The 15,504-nt window shown below is 42.2% G+C and overlaps 1 long non-coding RNA gene across 1 annotated transcript; it reads right to left on the bottom strand.

The window, feature by feature from the left end:
* Positions 1-8,031: 8,031 nt before the first annotated feature.
* Positions 8,032-15,489, bottom strand: LOC140686692 (uncharacterized). Its single transcript, XR_012060494.1, has 3 exons — positions 15,253-15,489; positions 8,589-8,667; positions 8,032-8,361 (listed from the first exon to the last, which is right to left on the bottom strand). It is a non-coding gene; the product is annotated as an uncharacterized lncRNA (long non-coding RNA).
* Positions 15,490-15,504: the final 15 nt, after the last annotated feature.

Genomic DNA, 15,504 nt, shown 5'->3' on the forward strand with positions numbered 1-15,504 from the left:
TTCTTTCCACATACCTGATGTGACAGGCAACCTCCAAGATACCCACCAATTCCATGAATTCTGGTCTCCTGGAATTCACACCCTGTCCCTTTCCATATTGTACCAGGATTGGTCTGTTTGGCCAATAATCACAGGCCAATAATGGGGAAAGTCCAGGTTTCTCCTGTTTAAAAGAACTCTGACAATGCCTGACACCACTATGTGTATGTTTATAATTTTTCTAACATACTTTGCCAGAAAATCTTCAATTTGTTAATTTGGCCAATGAAATCAACTTTGAGTTTTAAGTTCTAGATATGTTAGTTTCTTGACATTGTCTAGTGGTCAGTGCCAAAAAACACAGAAGAATGTGGTGAGGCATTCATTAATCAGTCTTCACAAAACAAACACCAACAAACACATACTTAAAAAAAATTGACGCATATTTGATTTATAATATTATAACTAGTTTCAGGTGTACAACATAGTGATTCAAAATTTTTATAGATTATACTCCATTTATAGTTATTATAAAACGTTGGCTGTATTCCCTGTGCTGTATAGTATATCCTTGTGTCTTAATTATTTTATACATTTGTATCTCTTAATCTCCTAGCCCTATTCTGCCCCTTTTCCCTTCTGTCTCCCCACTGGTAACTACTATTTTGTTCTCTATATCTGTGAGTCTATTTTATTATATTCATTTGCTTGTTTTGTTTTTTTAGATTCCACATATAAGTGATATCATACAGTATTTGTCTTTCTCTGTCTGAGTCATTCCATTTAGCATAAGTGGTCCATCCATATTGTTGCAAATGGCAAAATTTTATTCCTTTTTTATGACCGAGTAGTATTCCATTGTGTGTGCATCTGTGTATATAACATCTTCTTTACCCATTCATCTGCTGATGGACACTTTGGTTCTTTCCTTATCTTGGCTATTGTAAGTAATGCTGCTATGGACATTGGGGTGCAGTTATCTTTTCAAATTAGTGTTTTTTGTTTTCTTTGAATATATACCCAAGAGTGGAGTTGCTGGATCATATGGCAATTCAATTTTTTGTTTTTTGAGGAGCCTTCATACTGTTTTCCACAGTGGCTGCACCAATTTATATTCCCTCCAACAGTGTATGAGGGTCCCCTTTTCTCCACATCCTCTTCAGGGTGCTTGTCCAAAAAATTTTGAGCTCTCCATCAAATTGGAATGGTAGCCTTGCCAGGCATTCTTGGTTGTAGGTTTTCCCCTTTCATCACCTTGAATATCTTGTGCCATTGCCTCTGACCTCAGAGATTCTGCCGGAAACTCATCTGAGATCCCTTGTAAGTAACTTGTTGCTTTTCCCTTGCTGCTTTTTGTCTTCTCCCTGTATCTTTAATTTTTACAGTTTTAATTACTGTTTGTCTTGGTGGGGTCCTCTTTGGCTAATAAGCTTGAGGGAGGATTGCAACATGGTGTTTTCTGGTACAAGCTCCACGTGGTTGAACAGGATCCCCAAAACGGCTGCTGCCAGTGTCTGTGTCCCCCCCGGGATGAGGTCCAGTTGCCTCCTGCCTCTCTAGCAAACTCTCCAAGACCAGCAGGTGGGTCTGACCCAGGCTCCTTTTAAATAACTGCTTCTGCCCTGTGTCCTGGAGTGTGTGAGATTTTGTATGCATCCTTGAAGAAAGAATGAGGTCTCAGTTTCCCCCAGTCCTGTGACATTCCTCAAAGTAAGCCCCAGTGGCTGTCAAAGCCATACATTCTGGGGTGCTCATCTTCCTGGTGGAGGACCCCCAGGCTGGGGAGCCCAATGTGGATCTCAGACCCCTCACTCCTTGGGGAGAAGCTCTGCAATTAGAAGTATCCTCGTGGGTCACCCACTGAGGGGCATGAGTCTTGACCTTACCATGACCTCCCCCCCCAAACCTGTGTTACTGTAGTTCCTCCTTCATGTCTTTAGTTGTAGAAGATATTTTCGGGTAGCTTCCAATCTTTTTCATTGATCATTGTTCTGTAAATATTAGTGATTGTGACGTGCCTGTGAGCAGTGAGGGTCTTTCCACTCTGCCATCTTGGGAACCAAACACTTGTAACATTTTCTATCTTTGGGGCTATCCTATGAAAAAAAGTCAAGGTATTGCTTGAAACACTAATTGACACCCTGTCTTCCAAGCCAATTCTTTGCGGAGTTAGAATCAAATTGTTCACTCAGGCTGATATACACTACAAATTAAGTAACTTAGTATTTCCTCAGGCATGTTCTGAAAGTCTAGATCCCTGGGTTATTAAGAGAAATAAGAAAATGAGTGGAGAGAGAGAGAGAGAGATGAGGGGAAGAGAAGGGAACACAGGAGAGAAATAAGTAAGTAAATAGGTAAATAGTTTCTTTTGACAAATAATTTTTGGAAACGTGGGTTGAATAAACTGAACAAACTAGATAAGTCTTTGAAGCAGAAATTCTTTTTTTTAAATTAAAGTATAGTCGATTTACAATGGTGTGTTAATTTCTGGCATACAGCATTGTGATTTATATATATATGTATATATTCCTTTTCATATTCTTTTTCATTATAGGCTATTGCTAGGTATCAAATATAGTTCCCTGTGGTATACAGTAGGACCTTGTTGCTTATCTATTTTATATATAATAGTGGGTACCTGCAAATCCAGAATGGAGCAGAAATTCTTAACGCCTTTTATATGTGAAAATGTCCAGTGATTCTTCAGGAGAGTTAGAGCAATGTCTTCTGTAATTACCTTCCTGTTTTGCTGGTACTTAACGAGAGCAGTGAGTGACAAGAATAATGGACCAAAGCTGACCCAAGCCTGTTTCTGCAAATAAAGTTTTATTGGCACCCAGTTACACCCGTTCATGTTGTCCGGGGCTGCTGTCTTGCTACCTTGGCAAAGCTGAGTGGTTGAGACAGAAACCATATGGCCCACAGACCTAACATATTTACTGCATGGTCCAGTGCAGCAAAACTGTGTGGACCCCTGGGTTGGATCAATTGGAAAATACAACATTTCCTCCAACTGATCAGAGAACCGTTTTTCAGCGAGTCTCTTGGCAGGTCCAGTTTGCGTAGAGCACACATCTGGGGGACCGCAGAGTCTGGGGGTGCCTTCCCTCCCCTCCGCACCTTGAAAGCAACACTCCCTGCGGTGCAGCTGCCGGAGGAGGGCTTGTGTGTCCCCAAGACACAGAGTGGCACTCGAGCCCGGCAGCTCAAGCAAAGCGGCTCTTTTTTTGTAAGATACAGCGAGATCAAGTTGAGTAACAGGGAAGCCTGCGTGATAACAGGAAGCTGATCATTTATTTACTGAGCATCCTCTCTGCTGTTTGTAGTCTTGTGCAGGAAGGGAGCTGGAGGTTACCTTGTGTGCGTGTCTTCAGGGACTTCACAGTTCTCTCTCCTTGAAGGAAGTGACTGCAAGACATGTCAAATAACAATGTGAAAATTCAGGGACTTAGGTTTTTTTTTTTTTTTAAAGACCTAGAGGGGGCAAAAAAAAATATCCTGAAACCTCTTTTTTCCGTGGTTCACAAGAGTAATGTCTTCCTCCCCCTTAGGTGTGATTCATAGGATTCTGAATGCTTTCTACAGACTTGTGAGAGGGGAATCGCTTTTCTGCTAATAGGGTGAATTACTTATCTATAGCTGTGAAACAAACTACCCTCAAATGTAGCAGTGGAATGATGCACATGAATGATCCTGTGCGGTTTCTGAGGGCAGGGGAGATGTGAGCTGGATGCCTGGGTGCTTCTGGCTCAGATTTCCCCTTAACATTACATGTGAGCCTTTAGCCTGGGCTGCAGTCTCTGAAGACTCGATGGGCTGCAGGATCAACCTTCAAGTTCATTCACTGGCTGTTTGCAGGAGGTTTCAACTTCTCCCACGGTGGGACCCTCCGTTGGGTGGCTCGTGATGTGGCCCCTCCCACTTGAGTAAGCGACTCAAGACTAAGGAAACAGCCCAAGTTAGAACCTTGACCTTGTAAGTGACATATCCTTATCTCTACTGCATTCTGCGGATTTGACACGCCAGCCCTGGTACACTGTGGAGGGGGCTACAAGGTGGTGTGAATACTGGGACCCAGGGGGTCCTTGGAGGGCATTTGGGAGCCCGGAGACCACTCTCTGGTCATTTAAAGCAGCATCTGTTGCAGAAGAATCCTCTTATGTCCTCACTCCTTGCCTTGGCCGAGGACACTCAAAATCTGAGGCCAGGGAATTGGCCATGTGAGACCATTGTCGCCTGCAAAGTGCCTTTTTATCACTGAGCATTAGGTACCCTTCCTAAGCTATTTCTTCCCCTTGTGGGAAATTGTCCTAATTTGGTAACAGTAAGGTGTTTAGCATTTCTGCTAGAAAAATGTTATAATAATCCAGTGTGTGTGTGTGTGTGTGTGTGTGTGTGTGTGTGTTTATGTTGCAAATGGCTCCTCCATGCAAGGCAGAGTCTGTACGGACGAGCGGTGGAAGGTCCACACTCTTTGCTGCAGGAAACTTTTGGATTTGCTCATCTCCCTCACTGTACTGTAAACTCTTTGAGGGTAAGAACTGAGTCTCTCCGTTCATCCACTCTTTCAACTCATATTTGCTGAGACACTGCCATGTGCGTGATAGTAAAAGTGATGGTTCGAAGAGGAAAGTGGTAAAAAAAGACAAGAACCCTACTTTCCTGGTACTTACATTCTGGTGAGCAATGTACAACCCAACCAGTACACAAGCAAGATCGTTTCAGATGGTGATCAGCGCTGTAAAGAAATTGCAATAGGGTGAGGGGGTAGAGAGGGGCAGGGTTGTTCCGGGAGAGGAACAGCTTCTCTGGGGAGACACTCATCCATCTTTGTAAGCCCTGTTGCTAATAGAGTGCTTTGCACGTAGTAGGTGTGCAGAAAAACTTGTCAAGTTAAAGTGCAGTGGGAGCCAAAGGATTAACCAACAAAAAGTCTGGGAGCACCATTTTGATTTCAGGAAATACACATGGTGTTTTAACTCCTAGAGGAAGATGGAGTCTGCATTATTTCACATCTGCTTTTTGTAAGCAAAGTACAAAGCCTGGGTTAGGTCACCTTAAACCAGGCTCAGCTGTTTCTCTTCCATCACTGACAAATCAAAGCGGTAGAGCCTAATGAATTTAGTTACTAAATCAATCTTTAGTACTTAATTGTGTTGAGATGTTCTCTTTCTTTCTTTTTTTTTTTTTTTTGCATGGAGGTGAGCTTAGGTTTCTTTTATTTTTGCATTTTTGTGATGCGGATGCCAGGAGTAACTCATTCAATTTCAGATTTCACCACTTCAGGGAGGGGAGGAGCCGGAAGATTTTGGAGGGGGCCAAGGAGGCCAGTGACAGGAATAAAAGCCAGGGAACGAGGGCGCACGGAGAAATGTTCAAGAAAACTGGTTGATTTAATGGCGAAAAGAATGCCAAAGGGTGGTTGGCACTAAGAAATGGAGAATTTGGGGGCTGCCTTTCATCTATCTCAATGATCTGAGCTTTTCCTGAAACTGGGAAGATTCAGGTCAGCTCTTAGACACTTAGGACTCTGTTGCATCAGGAATGTGCTAGAACTCCTTGACTGATCGCTTTCGGTCCAGAGTTCTTGGCTCCATAACAGAACGCAATCATTCCTTATTAAGACGAGGCTTTTCTTTCTGTGATGGCGTTTATAAAGGATAGAGAGGGCTTTTTTCTATCCATCTGATGGACCTTTATCACACGGCCCTCAGTAAATGCTGAATCAATGTAACAACACATGTTGGAATAATTGTTACAGAATATCACAGTTGTCATGAGGACATCTTGCTGCTCTTTCAACAGCAAAGTTCTTTAGGAGTCTCCAGAATTTCACCCCATGCTCTTTTTCCCTTTATCAATTTTCTTTATTTAGCTTGCCTGGTACGCATACTTACTTGTGAGGGGTGTTTGTTTGTTTGTTTGTTTTAGTAGCTACTTATTAAGGAGTGTATGGGCAGAGGCTTTGCTACCTGGACTTGACAAAGTTTCTTGCTCTGGGAGAAAGAGTTTTGACCCAGTTCTCTGTACCTCGCTTATGAAAAATATCACTGCTGTCTTGGTTATCTGCTTTTTCAGCCTTGTTTCTTGCCTGAGTCATCTCTCTCTTTGGAGTTGGAAACAGGGTTTTTCCATCTGAAATTAAAATCCCAGAAGTCATGCCTGTCATCCAGAGGTCAGGCTGTCTGGATAACCCATTGGTTGGTTCCTGGATCATACTTGTCAATGACTTTTCGTGCTAAGATGCTCAATTCAGATGTCCCATTGGCACCTTCCAACACGATTCATTGGTGTTTTTCATTTTTTGTTCTTCAGATATGCTCAAGGTGTGCAGGGAAAACTCCAGCTACTGAAAAATATATGTGTTCCCCAAGTTCCTCATTGTATAGTGATGGGCGGTTAGACTTGGAGGAAACTGGCCAAGTAGAGGACATTTGCAGGAAGAGGCCAGAGGCTGGCTGGCCAGCCGGCCGTCTGGCTGTATCATCTGGCAGCTTCCTGCAGCTGTGAGCCACCCTCGAATTTGGTCTGTCTTCCAGGTTTCTGCCTGACACTTCTTTTCCTTCGTTTAACAAAACACTCTGTTCAAAAGAATGCCTCTTAGTAGCGCCATCTGCATGCTTTGATCACTAAAAGATTCTACAGTCTTCTCCCGAACTCCTTTCTCTACGATATGAGTAACCTGCATTTCCACAAGCCTCCCAGCCTGGGGCATGGAGAGAGAGAAAGAAGATGCCATCAAAGCTGGGTAAATAATTTAGTCTCAACATTGCTTTGACTTCTAGCTTCCGCTTGCTCTTTTAGGTCATCTAATTCTTTCAAAGTTTACCCCATGGTAAACGTTCTTGAGATTTTTTATGTGGATTAACATGCACCCAAGACTCTCAACTTAAAGTATCTGTCATTTTCTTCTTTCTTGCCCTATTACTGTACTGTTGTTTCTATGAAGGCGTATTAAGAAAACTCTTCATCCTAGTATCTTGAAGTCGGGGCCAAGGTTGCCATGCTTTTAGTAAGTTAGAGTAGCACTGGGGTGCTCGAATCCTACCCATCTTCATGGATATTTGTTCTAAAAAAATGCCACTTCCACCTCCACTGTCTCCTCTTGGAGCAGTCTCCTATCCATACTTGCCAAAGTTGAATTGGGTTAAGTTTACTGAACCTATTAATTGGCTTGGCGTTTGCTGAGCACTTACTATATGCTATGCTTGGTTACGTGAATAAGTGAGATTCAGCCCTGAATTGCTACCCCCTGCCCCCATCCCCTTGTGGGATGTACAGTCTGCAAGAGAAGGCTGCATTTAGAAGGTGATTACGGGATGGTGTGATGAGAGTTTTGAGAAGGGTAGCTGTTGGACGGGTGGATGTGTTGGAAACATACAGAAGGTACTCAGGGAAGGTTTTGCAAGGGTGGGGGTGGGGTTGGGGGTGGATAGCCAAGCTGAAACCCTTACCCACCCATTTAATTGGGCTGTGGTGGTTCAAAATTCAATCTCTATCAGTAGATTAAAAATGAGATTCTCTTCCCCTAAGCACCTTCCTTCAGTTTCCAGAAATATTTCTCTGGAGCCTGAGAGTTTATTTTATCTGTTTAGAGAAAACTGCTCTCAGTGGCCTCCTTGGGCCTTTGTGCCTGTCCTGGCTGCCACTCTTGTCCCTCAGTGGGTGCAGGAGAAGGGTGTGCTAGGGTTATTCCGGCCTCTTCCTTTGCTTCTCAGATCTAATGTGATTTTCCATATGCAATTAAAATCCCAGAAGTCACATCTGTCGTCCAGAGGTCAGGCTGTCTGGATAACCCATTGGTTGGTTCCTGGATTGTATTTGAAAATGACTTTTTGTGCTGAGATGTTCAATTCATGTGTCCCATTGATTCATTGAATCGTGCTGGAAGGTGCCAATGGGACATCTGCACTGAACATCTCCCAGAAATTTGTGAGCTCCTGGGATCTGAGAATTTGCCTTTAAACCAACCACCCTCTTTATTCAGATGTGGGCACCACAGGTTACTCAGGGCCCTGGGAGGAGGCGAATGAGGGTAAGAACAATTAGTCATCTGGTTTGTCAGGTGAGTTTATTTTTGTCTAAGCAGAAATCCAAACCACAGAGTATGGCTGGTTTATTAGAGAAACACACAAAGGAAACCCAACCAGAGTTCGTGTTTTGTGCTACGAGACAGATTTTCGAACACAGCCACATCCATCAGAAAATACGGCATAATTGTGAAGCTGTTATGACTTTACGATATGTGATTAATGTTGCCCAGTTGTTTTGTTGTCTCTCTTGCCTTTTGCATTTACCCTTAGCACGGGGAGGACACCAGTAGACTGCAAACACCGTGATAAAGTTCATCATCCTTGCGTCAGAGCTGAAATGCGATGTGACCTTTAGGTAAAAGTTAAGCATGATGGGGGTTGGAGGGGTAGCTCAGTGGAAGAGTGCAGTGCTTAGCATGCACGAGGTCCTGTGTTCAAGCCCTGGTACCTCCATTAAAAAATAATGGTAATAATAAATAAAAGAATAAATAAGCCTAATTACTCCCCCCACCCCCTTCACCCCAAAAAACAAAAACAAAAAGTTAAGTGTGGGCATGGAAGCACTGTGATACTTACCAAGAGGAGACAGATGTACGTTTCATGTTGCATTGAAATTCACAAGTGCCCATCTTCTGCCCTTCCCAGCTCAAGGTTCCTGAATAATTGGGGTCATATGCTGCAAGTCACATATCTCACTTTTCTTTCAAATGTGTTTTGAATGTCAGTGCTTCTATCTTGACTTTGATGACCATGATTTTATTTTGACTTAAAAACAACCCAAAGCTCTCAAGAAGGTAAGGGATAAGTGTTGGCAAGGATATGGAGAAAAGAGAACCTTTGTACACTGTTGTTGGGAAGGGAAATTGGTACGGCCACTATAGAAACACTATGGAGACTCCTGAGAAGTGAAAAATAGAGCTAACACAGGATCCAGGCAGCCCACCTCTGGGTAAATCACCAAAGGAAATGAAAATAGGATGTGGAAGAGGTAGCTGCACCCCCATGTTTATGGCAGCATTATTCACAACAGCTAAGATATGGGAACAACCTGAGTGTCCAGCAACTCTTAGGATAAAGAAGATGTGGTGCATGTAAATATGATGGAATACTATTCAGCCATAAAAAAGAAGGAAATCCTGCCATTTGTGACAACGTCAATGGACCTTGAGGGCATTATGCTAAGTGAAATAAGTCAGAGAAAGACAAATACCATATGATCTCACTTATATGTGTAGAATCTAGAAAAGCCAAGGTCATTAAAAACAGAGAGTAGAACGGTAGTTACCAGGGGTTAAGGGGAAGGGAAAATTGGGGAGATGTTGTGTAAGGTGCAAACCTGCAGCTAGTAAATAAGTCCTAGAGATCTAATGCTCAGCATAGAGATTACAGTCAACAGTATTCTGTTATAAACTTCAGAATGACTAAAGACTAGATCTTAATTGTTCTCACCACAAAAAAGAAATGATAATTATGTGATACCGGTGTTATGCTATGGTGGTAATGTTTTGCAATACATAAATGTCTCAAATCCACCTACTGTACATCTTAAACTAATACAATGTTATATGTCAGTTATATCTCAATTTTTTAAAAGCCCCAGAGCTTTATTTTTCAGATAATGAATATACAGTTTATCGTTAACAATTTCAGAAGCCCATATTGTGTATGGCTTGAAAGTACCAGTGATGAATTATGTTCTCAAGACATGATGTCTCAAAAGTTAGTTTGCTGGTGAGTTCCAAAATCTTATGATTTAAAGAGACTTGAAGACAGTCTGCTGAAGGCCAAATTGCTGGGCTGAAAAGCCAGCTGACAGCCTCGTCTTAAAAATGCAGGGAAGACGGACTCTGCTAAAATATTCAGGCAAAGAGCTATTCTGGATGACGAACGCTATCTAGTTAACTGAGATTTAAGAATCTTCTTTGGTATTTTAAACACATGATATTGAAATGAATCTAATTCTTCCATGGAAAGTCAGTGTCACCAGTATAATCAGCCATCATTTCTATACTCTGAAAGTGAATTTATTAGTCACTTAATTGAATAGATTTGGAGCTACTTAGGAAGGGAGCATGGGACCTTATTTTATAACTAGGAAGGTGAGCCTCAGAGAAGGCACATGGTCGCTCAGCAGTGCAGTCATTCCTGCTGCTTCTCCCTAAGGACACATGATCAGCTCTTGGTTGAACTTCTGGCTCTTCCGTAGGTTGTCCCTCTGTCCAGGTTGCAAACAGAGATGCCTTTCTCTCACTTGCTCTAGGGTCCGATCCCATGAACCTCAGTGGGGCGGGAGAGGCTGGGAGGGGCCGAGAGTGGGTCTGCAGCCCTGCCTCCTCAGGGAGAGGCAGGTCGGAGGGAAGCTGACCTGAGCAGGCAGGACACCGCACAGCCGGCACACCAAGCTCGCTGTCCCAGAGATGCAGGGAAGCTGCCGGAACCAGCCAAGGCCAGCCCAGAGTCACCCGGGGGTCCTGAAGAGCAGATGGGGTGAGGCAGTGGGGGATGCGGGATCTGGCACTACCTTACTGATCTATCGATTACCTTCCAAACATACTAATCGCTTTTACATCCTCATACCTCTGTCATTATGTTCTCTCTGCCTCAAGCATCCATGAGCTTCTGAGGAATTGAAATCTCGTAATTTGACCCTTACTTTGAGTGAGCTAGCAGAATGTATCATGACACCCTGCAAGTAACAGAAACACGTGACAGTAGTCAATTGCCCCAGAATGGTTTGGGTAGAAGCAGCATCTGGAAATGTGGGTCTGTGGCTGAACGAGATCCAGGTGAGCATCTTTGCTCTTCTCTTGGTCTTTTCCTCGTGGTCACAAAATGCTTGCCCCGCTCCTGCATGGCGTATCTGCATTTAGAGTGAAAGAAGAGCTACAGGGAAGGTACAAACCTCATCTTTTCCCTTTTATCAGAAAAGCTAAGGGTTTCCCAGAGCTGCCCAACCCTGCCCACAGCAGAGTGATGCTCCTCTTGCCTTGGCAGCAGTGGTGGGACTGAATACTGAGTATGTGAGATTTTCGAGCCTCTGTGGCTGGAGCAGGCAAAGGAAATGGTGATGACGATGGTTTGGGGGCAGTCCCTCTACAGTGAGCCCAGGTGGCTGGGAGCAATGGTGAGGTCCAGTCTTTCCTAAGATGAAGCATCTTTTTATAACATGAATGACCCCTTCTCACATGACCTCATTTATGAACTTGGGTGTTTGCATACCACTTTTCTTTCAAATGGAAACTTATAATAACCTGTCTTATTTTCTGCTTGTTGAATGAATGCCTCACATGAATAAAACTGTACAAAGTGCTTCACAGCTATCATCATATGTGACCCTTGCAGGAATCCTGTGACAGCAAAAATGATTATCCCAGGTTCATAGAAGAGAAATTGAGACAGAGCATGCTTGCATGATTCACACCAGGTGAAAAAAGCAGTACAAACTGAGACTTGAATCCAGATGTCTTGACTTTAGTGTCCATATTATTAGACTTAATGAGGAGATTATTATTTTTTTAATTGAAGTACAGTCAGTTACAATGTGTCAACTTCTGGTGCACAGCACAGTGTCCCAGTCATGCATATACATATGTATACTCATTTTCATATTCTTTGTCATTTAAAGTTATTATAAGATATTGAATATAGTTTTGTGCTATACGGAAGAAATTTTTAAAAATCTATTTTTATATATAGTGGCTCACCTCTGTAAATCTCAAACTCCTCAATTTATCCCTTCCCACCTCCTTTCCCCAAGTAACCATAAGATTGTTTGCTATGTCTACAGGTCTGTTTCTGTTTTGTAGATGAGTTCATGATATCCTTTTTTTTTCTGTTTCCATATATGAATGATATCATATGGTATTTTTCTTTCCCTTTCTGGCTTACTTCACTTAGAATGACATTCTCCAGGTCCATCCATATTGCTGCAAATGGCATTATTTTATTCTTTTTTATGACTGAGTAGTATTCCATTGTATAAATATAGCACATCTTCTTTATCCTGTCTTCTGTCATTGGACATTTAGGATATTTCCATGTCTTGGCTATTGTAAATAGTGCTGCTATGAACATTGGGGTGCATGTGTCTTTTCGAATTAGAGTTCCCTCTGGATATATGCCCAGGAATGGGATTGCTTGATCATATGGTAAGTCTATTTTCACTCTTCTGAGGAATCTCCATGCTGTTTTCCATAATGGCTGCACCAAAATACGTTCCCACCAACAGTGTAGGAGGTCTCCTTTTCTCCACACCCTCTCCAGCATTTATCGTTTGTGGACTTTTGAATGATGGCCGTTCTGGCTGGTGTGAGGTGATACCTCATTGTAGTTTTGATTTGCATTTCTCTGATAGTTAGTGATATTGAGCATTTTTTTATGTGCCTTTTGGCCATTTGTATGTCTTCATTGGAGAATTGCTTGTTTAGTTCTTCTGCCCATTTTTGGATTGGGTTGTTTGTTTCTGTTATTAAGTTCTATGAGCTGTTCATATATTCTGGAAAGTAAGCCTTTGTCAGTAGCATCATTTGCAAATATTTTCTCTCATTCTCTCATTCTCTTTGTTGTGCAAAAGCTTATAAGTTTAATTAGGCCAGATTTGTTAATTTTTGCTTTTACTTCTATTGCCTGGGTAGACTGCCCTAGGGGAGCATTGCTAAGAGTTATGTCAGATAATGTTTTGCCTAGGTTTTCTTCTAGGAGATTTATCGTGTCTTGTCTTATATTCAAGTCTTTAAGCCATTTTGAGTTTATTTTTATTTCTGTGTATGGTGTAAGGGAGTGTTCTAACTTCATTGACTTACATTGCTGCTGTCCAATTTTCCCAAAACCATTTGCTGAAGAGACTGTCTTTTCTCCATTGTATATTCTTGCCTCCTTTGTTGTAGATTAATTGACTGTATGTCTGTGGGTTCATTTCTGGGCTCTCTATTCTGTTCCATTGGTCCATATGTCTGTTTTTGTAGCAATACCGTGCTGTTGTGATTGTTGTAGCTCTGTAGTATTGTCTGAAGTCTGGGAGGGTTATTCCTCCAGCCTCATTCTTTTTCTTCCGTAATGCTTTGGCAATTCTGGGTCTTTTGTGATTCCATATAAATTTTAGGATTGTTTGTTTAGTTCTGTGAAAAATGTCCTGGGCAATTTGATGGGGATCACATTAAATCTGTAGATTACCTTGGGCAGTGTGGTTATGGCCTTTGTTTTAAAGTCTGTTTTGTCTGAAATCAGTATTGCTACTCCTGCTTTCTTGTCGCTTCCATTTGCATGGAGTATCTTTTTCCGTCCTCTCACTTTCAGTCTATGTGTATCCTCCCTAAAGTGGGTCTCTTGTAGGCAGCCTATTGTAGGTTCTTGTTTTCTTATCCAATCTGCCCCTCTGTCTTTTGATTGGAACATTTAGTCCATTGACACTTACGGTAATTATCGATAGATGTATGTTTATTGACATTTTGAACTTAGTTTTCCCATTGATTTGGTATTTCCTCTTTGTTCCTTTCTATTTCTATTTGTAGCTTGATAATTTTCTTTTGTTTTATCTTGGTTTCTTTTTGGTTTTTGTGATTCTGTTGTATGCTTTTGATTTGTGGTTACACTGTTTTTCAAGTGTATTAACCCATTACTATATTTGTTTGCTTTAAACTGATAGTCATATAAGCACAAACACATCCTAAAAAGAATGAAAAAAAGAAAAAAAACTATATATTCTTGCTCCCCTCTCCCACCTTTAATGATTCTGATGTCCTCTTTTCCACCTTCATGTTTCTTCTATTGCAGCTCATTGTAGTTATCACATTTCCAATTATGGTTTTCTCTTTCTATAGTATCCAGCTTCTTTTTTATTTAGAGTAGACCTTTCAATATTTCTTTTAGCATAGGTTTAGTGTTGCTAAACTCCTGCAGCTTTTTCTTGTCTGTGAAATTCTTTCTGTCTCCTATTTTAAAGGATAGTCTTGCTGGATAGAGTATCCTAGGTTGCAGCTTTTTCTCATTCAGGACTTTGAATATATCTTGCCACTACCTTCTGGCCAGCAATGTTTGTGCCGAAAAATCAGCTGAAAGCCTTATGGGGGTTCCCTTGTAACTCATTCTTTGTTTTCCTCTTTGCTGCCATTAGAATCATTTCTTTATTTTTTAACTTTGGCCATGTTAATTATAATATGTCTTGGTGTGGGTCTGTTTGGATTCTTCCTGTTTGGGACCCTCTGAGCCTCCTGTACTTGGATATCTGATTCCTTCTTTAGGTTTGGGAAGTTTTCAGTCATGATTTTTTCAAATACCTTTTCAATCCCCTTTCCTCTTTTTTCTCCTTCTGGGATCCCTATTATGCATAGGTTGGCACACTTTATATTATCCCACGAGTCCATTATATTGTTTTCATTAGTTTTCACTTGCTTTTCTGTCTGCTGCTGTGATTGGGTGATGTCTGTTGTCCTGTCTTCTAACTCATGTATTTATTCCTCTGCATTGTCTAGTCTGCTTTGACTGCCTTTAACTCAGCTCTTATCTCAGCCATTGAGTTTTCTGTTTTTAATTGGCTCCTTTTTATAGTTTCTATTTCCTTTTTATAGTATTCTGCATGCTTATTTATACTCTCTCATTTCCTTCAGTGCTTTTTATCATCCCGTTTTTTTGGAAATCATGATCTAGTAGACTATTGAGGTCTATTTCATTGATTGTTCTTTCAGGGGACTTCTCTTGTTCTTTTAATTGGGAGTAGTTCCTCTGTTTCTTCATTTTACTTTTCTCTCTCTGGCACTGTGGGTTATGGAGTATCAGTTATCTGCTGTGGTCTTGAAGGGATTTTTTTTTTTAATAAGTGGGAGCCTTCCTGTGTAGATTGTGCATCTCTAATAATTTTGTCTGGGGGTCTGTCTTTAGTGTGGATGGTTGCCACGTCTTTGTTCCACATGTGCTGGCTGTTATCCCTTTGATTGGGGGTTTAACCAGTACTGTGGTGACCAGAGCCTGCCTTGATTGTTGAGCAGGGCCTCCTTTTGTTCTGCGGTTGTCACAGCCCTGTCAGGGGTGGGTCTGCTCTCCTTTTCTTGGAATAGAGGCTTACAGACCCATTTCTAAGCTGGGGTGTGTGGTAGGCGGGGTTGGAGGGCTTCACGTACTGTTTGTTGAAGCTCCCCTTGTCCCCACCTTAGCCGTGGGAATGCCAGTGCTCTGCTCTGGTGTCCCCGGGGTTCTGTGCCCTCAGAGCTACCAGCGCAGAGCTGCCCACCTCTGAGTCACGCACCTGGATCGCGGTGAGCTATCAGGTCAGCGCTGTTCCCCGTGCCTGTGTGCCCGGTAGGCGAGCTCGCAGAAAACGGCCGCTCCAGCCCTCGCCCCCGCTGTGCGCCAGAACCTTGCTCATTTGTCTTAGAGGCACGAGTTCACAGAGGCACCAGGACAGAAGAGTCCCCTGCTTGGGGCTGGAAACAGGTCTCAGACCCACCGGTACAGATTCAGGTTTCAGCCCCACTTTGGCTTGGGAGCCCCGGTAGCA

The sequence above is a fragment of the Vicugna pacos genome, chromosome 17 (genome assembly GCF_048564905.1).
Source record: "Vicugna pacos chromosome 17, VicPac4, whole genome shotgun sequence".
Taxonomy (NCBI): Eukaryota; Metazoa; Chordata; class Mammalia; order Artiodactyla; family Camelidae; genus Vicugna; species Vicugna pacos.